This window comes from Rhinatrema bivittatum, chromosome 3 (assembly GCF_901001135.1).
Source record: "Rhinatrema bivittatum chromosome 3, aRhiBiv1.1, whole genome shotgun sequence".
NCBI lineage: Eukaryota > Metazoa > Chordata > Amphibia > Gymnophiona > Rhinatrematidae > Rhinatrema > Rhinatrema bivittatum.
In genome coordinates this window covers 65,220,637-65,228,296 of record NC_042617.1, presented here as the reverse complement: position 1 = coordinate 65,228,296, position 7,660 = coordinate 65,220,637, and positions in this window count along the sequence as shown.

Here is a 7,660-nt window from a genome sequence, read left to right as displayed (position 1 = left end):
TTCCCCGTTTCCTCCAAGGCTGCTCTGAAATCGGAGCGGCCTTGGAGGGAACTTTTCTCCGGCCCCCCCCCCCCCCCCACCTTCCCCTCCCTTCCCCTATCTAACCCACCCTCCAGCCCTAACTAAATCCCCCCTAACTTTGTTGAAAAAGTAACGCCTGCCCGAGGCAGGCGTAACTTGCATGTGTCGGCTCACCATCCCCCTGCACAGGCCGCTGTGCCGGAGGATTCTGCCTCGCCCCTGAACTGCCGCCACCCCCAGCCACACCCCCAAACTGCCGCCACGCCCCTGGCCCTGCCCCCAGATTGCTCATTTTTGAAAGCCCCGGGATATACGCGCGTCCCGGGGCTTGCGCGCGCCGCCGAGCCTATGCAAGTTAGGCTCGGTGCACGCAGGGGCAGGCAGGGGCAGCTTTTTGGGGGTTACGCGTGTATGCCTTTGAAAATCTGCCCCAGACAGTGCAAACTTGTAATGCCTATATCAAGGAAAAAGGGATGAAAGGATATTTTGCAGTTCTACCTACCCGATTCATATAGCTCAAAAAATACCTTAAAATGTTGCATTTGGTGGTCCCCAGGCTTCTCCCACAAACTGCTGCTCTTACCTCTCGGGCCAGGTCTAGAGCATCATTCCCTGATGCTGCTAAGTCCCCTCACTTTCCAGTATGGTGGGACGCCGCGTCTCAATGCAGCAGGATGCTGCTGATGTTTTTTACATCTGGACGTGGCCGCTGATCGCCTAGGATGCTCCTAAGATGCATGCGTGCACCCTTTAAAGGGCTCATGGTGCCCCTTAATGACATCACTCTGCTAGGCCCCCCAAAATCTCTCCTGTTCACCTCTTCCTTTCCTTGGCAACAGATCTCTCTACTTATTAGTATTGCAAGTTGCTCCAGTGTCTTCAGTTCCTATGGTCCTTGTCCTTGCCTTCAGTTCTTCAGTTCTAGCGTCCTTGTCTTCAGTTCTCCAGGTTCAGCAACCTTCTCTTCAGTTCCTTAGTTATTTTCGTCTTCTCGCTTCCTGCCTGTTTTTCTCCTCATCCTCCTGCCCTGCCTATCCTTCCCTCCTTCCCTTTGGATGGATCCCTGGTGTTGACCTTGGCCTGACTTCTGGATTCTCTTGACTGCCATCTACCACTGACCACTGCCTGTCCCTGTATACTTCCGACTGCCACTGATCACTGTCTGTCGCTGGATACTTCTGACCGTCACCTGCCACCAGCCACTGCCTGCTAATGGACTCACTTGATCTGCATCCACTCTGATCAAGTGACCTCAATGGATCTCTCCTCTGTCACCTCCTGCCGAAGACCTGCTGGCCCTGGCACCCAAAGGCTCAACTCAAAGGGATCGTGGGCTGGTAAAGGTGAAGCTCCAGTTGGGCCTCTTGCCTCATCCGGGTCTGCCTGCCAATGGTGGGGACCTGCAGGACTCCCCCTGCATATTGCATCAATGCCACCTCAGCCTAAGAGTCCACAAAATCAACATAAAAATAGTATTTGGTGCATTTCACTTGTAAATGCATAGTTGTAGATTCATTCCTTTTGATTTTGGCCATATGGAGGTGACTAGCAGCTGAATATCAGGAGGTCAGTATTGAAATCCTGGCTGGCTAAGCAACATAGCTGGATAACACTTAGGATAACACCGGATAAGTGACTTATATGTCTGTCTAGTGGCCACTGAACCTGAGTGGATATTCAGCGACCACTAGATAATTAGTCCTACTTATCCGGCTATCCACCATTTGACTATTGGGCTCCAGGATTTTGCCAAACATTTGCTGTGATAGAAAGGAATATTGGGCAGCTATCTAGGCTGTTTTGAAACATTCTAAAAGACATCTGGAAAGGCTGAAAAAAGAAAGAGGGTGCAGGAAGTGAAACCTGTTTATATTTTTATTTTTGGGCCTTGCTCCCAATTCTGCTTCCACCGCCCTAAATTCATGACTTCCATTCATATTTTGAGGCCTATAGTCCAATTAGTTTTACCTCAGTTCAAAGTAGGAGTAAGTTAATACAACTTTCTGCGTGCCTGTAGAGCTTTTAATATTTGCTAGGAAAGGAAAAACGAGGATTTGTTTTTTTTCTTTTCTTTTCTTCCCATGGAAAATTACTCTTCCTTTTGCTCTAGCTAAGGCAAACAACTTGACAAACAGGAAAGACAGAAACAGCACATGCCTTTCCATTGCATGCAACAAAGGATCAGGGGCAAAGCACAGAAAAGACGCACAACCACAGCATACACACACACCAGATACAATGCTGTGTTTGAATTGGACTAAAGGACACATAAATAATTGTACAGGTGTCACCCCAGCCTGTCAGACAGAGACAGACAGCATATGAAAAGACACTAGCAGACATGCACATCCGACTCCATGAGAGGCAACAGTAGGCATTAGGGATGTGCAGACAAAAAGTTTATGTTCATAAGTCCATAAGTCGAAAAGGGGGGTCAATTTCGGTCAATATGGGCATATGGAGAATTCCATAAGTTGAGTCTATGTCCATACGTGCACTGGTTCCCTAAATAAAAATTTAAACCCCTCACCCTCCTTAATCCCCCCCCAAGACTTACCAAAATTCCCTGGTGGTCCAGCGGGGAGTCAGGAAGCCATTCCTCTATTCCTTTGCGAGGAGCACGTGACGTCCGCGTCACGTCGGAGTGACGCGGCTGTCACGTGTTCCACCGCGGTTCCGCTCCCAGACCCCTCGTTGGACACAAACTGAACTTTTGGCCAGCTTGGGGGGGCCTCCTGACCTCCCCAAGCTATGTTGAATAAGTTGGAAATCCGATCGTTTTCGCCTCATCACTTTTTTAAGTTAAAAAAAAAAAAAAAGTAGCGTTTTACATATAAGTTCAAAACGAATGCACACCCCTAGTAGGCATGTACAGAGAAATACTCACAGGGTGGATCTGCTTACCAGAGCTGGCTCTCTTAGCTCTTGTACTTCTGAGGGCCCCCCATGCTTATCGAGGCACCTTTTACCCCTTCAGTCTCCCAGTAGGCAGGAGATTGGTTGACCTGCAGTTAATCTCAACCGAGGGCAGCGATTTCTCAGGACCTTGTTATAAAAGCATCTAAAAACTGAAAGAAACCCATTAGTGAATGTACTAATTATAAAGCCAAGTATTCGTTTACAGAAAAGATTCAATCTCATTTTAGGGGCACAAATGAAATGCTCAACCACGTGGGTGGATCCTACCCTTATGACTCAGAAAAACAGAAGACAAGACATGCCAGACTTCCTGGAGTTAGCGGGAAGACCCAGCAGAAGTAGTCTTCCTTATTCCAGTACTGATCCCGCAGCACCAGCTGAAGGAATGTGGGTGGGCATTGGCTAAAGTGGCATCTGAGCTGCTGTTTGCCATGTTTGGCTTTCAGTTAGGCTATAAACATGAGCAAGCGATGTCTGCATTTTTATATTGTGTCCAGTGGCTCATTAGAAGTATATAAAGGGTCTAGGCATGTTTGTAGGCACAGCTTAGAGGCATCCTATGCTGTCTGGTGAACCTTAGCTGTTGGAGTGAGAGAAGGGGCAAGAAGAAAGAATATCGATGTTAAACACAGGTGGTAAAGTTGGGGGCATATACTGAAAGTTAATATGGACCTCTACCATTGCATGGCTCAAATACGTTTGTGCACAGCAGCAGCAGCCAAGGAATAAAGGAAAAAAGGAAAAATCAAGGTTTGAGCAGAGCCAATAATCCAAACTACAAACTGGCATAAGAAAAACAGATTCCTTACAACTTTAAAGAAAATATTCTGAGTGTACAAGAGGAGGAACCACAACAGAAACTCCATTAATTCCCTCCATTCTAACCACACACATCCCCAGAAACACTTATTCCTCCAAAAATATATATGCATCTTTTAGTCACTTACTGCTGCTTTTGCTGCAATATGTTTGATTTGGACTGCTGATCTAGCTGCACAGCTCCCATTAGTTCCCATGGAAGCAGTTTTGAAAAATAAATGAGATCTCATGACCAAACTTGCTTCTCTTACTCTATCAGATACTGTAACATTACCTCCAAATTTTATCTGTATCCCTCTGTTTTCAAATGCAGTATTCCACATGAAAGTCACTCTTTCAGGGCCAGCAGCTTTTTTGGGCTTGATCTGGCTGCACTAACATTTTACTAAATTCCTCGGTCCACCTATCAACTTGCATTAATCTAACAATAACACCATCTTTTTGCCCTAATGTAGATCTTTTTCTTTTTATTGACAACTTTAGATGCACCTCTCTTATATAATTATTAGTAATATCTCCTATATTCTTACTTGCACTTTTCATACTTTCTATATGCATGCAAACCCTTTTTCATATTTCTATCACTTATCTTTCCTGACACACAGCACAAATCCATATATCTAGGGATATCAGATTTGTAGGGAGCTTAAAAGAAACAGGAATTTTCAAAGAGTTTAGATGCATAACTTAGGCCTAGATTAACTTGAGGTAAGGTTTTGGTGGTAATCTAGCATTTTGGGGCCAGTTTTACATGCACAGTGAGACGTACGAATAGCACAGTACACATCAGTGAAGATTTGATATGATTTTGAGTGAGGAAAGTCATACAAAGATGAGATTTCTACAATGTTCTCTCGCCCTAGCTTGATAGTACCCTGGCAGACAATGCATCAAGCTAGGACGAGAGAACATTTTTCTGTGACTTTCCTCACTCAAAATCACATCAAATATTCACTGATGTGTACTGTGTGGTTCGTACACCTCACTGTGCATGTAAAACTGGCCCTAAAACCTTAGACAACCACCAAAACCTGAAAAATTGACAAACGTTGCGTGCATAAATTTAGAAGCCTATTTTCATTAGTCACCAAAATTTAGATTTCTAAAAGATGGATGGCTACAGGGATGGAATCAGAGCAGTGAAAAAAATTAGGTGTTTAACACTGATTTTCATCACGAGGCACTTACTAACTTAGGTGTTTTCCCCTAGAATAGGAAAATACTGCAGTTACTAAACTAGGACACAGCATGACATTTTCCAAGGGCAAAATAATGTGGGAAAAATACCATGAATTAGTAGGCCCTCAAATGCCAAGCAATGGTGTCACCTTTGCTTGAAGCTGCCATCTTTTTAAAGGCCAGAGTGGCCCAAAAGACCTCTTCAATGTGTGGAACCCCCTAGGGTCTTGTGAGCCCCCCCTAGGGGTGGCCCAGTGCCAGATTTAAAAAAATGAAACATAAATATGTGTGGCAAAGGCCCCTTCTTTCCAACCCTAGCTATTGGTAAAAAAAATAGGGAAAAATTACCCATGCTATAGTCACACAATGTTAGGTTCCATATTAGGTGCTACCACCCAAGAAAGAGATCTAAGCGTCATAGTGGATAACACATTGAAATCGTCGGTTCAGTGTGCTGCGGCAGTCAAAAAAGCAAACAGAATGTTGGGAATTATTAGAAAGGAAATGGTGAATAAAACGGAAAATGTCATAATGTCTCTGTATCACTCCATGGTGAGACCGCACCTTGAATACTGTGTACAATTCTGGTCGCCGCATTTCAAAAAAGATATAATTGTGATGGAGAAGGTACAGAGAAGGGCGACCAAAATGATAAGGGGAATGGAACAGCTCCCCTATGAGGAAAGACTAAAGAGGTTAGGACTGTTCAGCTTGGAGAAGAGACGGCTGACGGGGGATAAGATAGAGGTGTTTAAAATCATGAGAGGTCTAGAACGAGTAGAAGTGAATCGGTTATTTACTCTTTCAGATAATAGAAAGACTAGGGGGCACTCAATGAAGTTAGCATGAGGCACATTTAAAACTAATCGAAGAAAGTTCTTTTTCACTCAATGCACAATTAAACTCTGGAATTTGTTGCCAGAGGATGTGGTTAGTGCAGTTAGTATAGCTGTGTTGAAAAAAGGATTGGATAAGTTCTTGGAGGAGAAGTCCATTACCTGCTATTAAGTTCATCTAGAGAATAGTCACTTCCATTAGCAATGGTAACATGGAATAGACTTAGTTTTTGGGTACTTGCCAGGTTCTTATGGCCTGGATTGGCCACTGTTGGAAACAGGATGCTGGGCTTGATGGACCCTTGGTCTGACCCAGCATGGCAGTTCTTATGTTCTTAACAATCCCCTCCCGGGCTCTAAACTCTCTCATAGGCATCAGGATCCCCCCCCATAGGCACTAGGATCCCCTCACCCTAGCCCAACACTCCCATTCATACCTTCCTACCCCTGGTGGCTAGAGGGGCCTGGAATAGGCTCTGGGCCTTGCACCATGTGAGTCAAAATGGCAGTGGTTGACTACATTTCAACTTATTCTCCTATCACATGATGAAATATGGCTGGCTGGTGCCATTCTAACTCTACAGTGCTGGGCTTGGAGTCTATAGTAGAGCTCTGGGCTCAAGAAAATTAAGACATGGCTGGAAGGGGTTGGGCTAGGATGGGGGGGGGGGGTCTGGGTGCCTACAGGGGGTTTGGAGGCCAGAAGAATCAGAAAGGATTCTTTTTTTTTTTTTTTTTAAATCAGGCACTGTGGTTGCCTCTAGGGGTGACAGAGGGATGGGATGGGGGGTCTCACAAAACTTCCAGGGGGGTTTCCATACATTGAGGGGGTTCCACATAGTGGAGAAGCGATATTCTTCAGGCCATTCTGACCCTTTATCTGGCAGCCCTGGGAGCATTAGGACCTATGTTAGCATCCCAGTACTCCCAAGGAAGATTAGCTTTATCTCTGAAGTTGTAGCTAACTTTTATTAAAGTAATGCAGTTTACAAATTTTCAGGCAAGCTATGTTATTTTACTTACATAAAATTGCCTGGTAATGAGCTGCTTTGCATGTATTTGCAAAGCATTTGCATGCAAAGCAGCTCATTACCATAATTTCATTATTGGGGTAAATTGCTCATTACCATAATTTCATTATTGGGGTAAAACAACACATGGTATTTAAAATATCATATGTTATTGCTACCTCAAGGCATTTACTGAGCAGTAAATGCATCACGTGACTTAGTAAATAACCCCCTTAGGCTCCTAATCTAGAAAAATGAATTGGAAATCTGAATCTAGGTCACTATGTATACTTTATTTACTTATTGTATATTAATTTATTTAGATTTATATCCTATTTCTATCACAAAACATATCTAAATTCATCTGAACATATCCCTAAATTTAGTTCCCTAAAGCTTAGAAACCTAAGTGAAGTGATGAACATTTGATTAAATTTGATCCCATATACTAAAGGTGTCGAGCTCCGGTCCTGAAGAGCCACAAACAGGCCTCATTTTCAGGATAGCCACAATGAATATGCATGAGATAGATCTGCATGCACTGCCTCCAGTGTATGCATTTAATCAGTCAATAACATAGGCAGGATCACTCACACTACATACACAGGTCTATGAAGTCCTAAGTGCAGCATTTTTAAATTTTGCATGAGCAAGAGGCATTGCTGCTTTATCTATTTGTGGCATACTTTTCTTATTTAAGTTGAACCCTTCCTTTCAGCTGGCTGAGCTGCTAAGTTGTGCATTGTTTTCCAGCATCAGTTGTAATAGTCCTGGTAAAAACCTGAATTCTTCGCAGGCTGTGACATTTTTTAATGGACCAGACTAACAGAAATACATTTGTTTTCAAGACCACACTGGTCTCCACCTCAGAAAAGA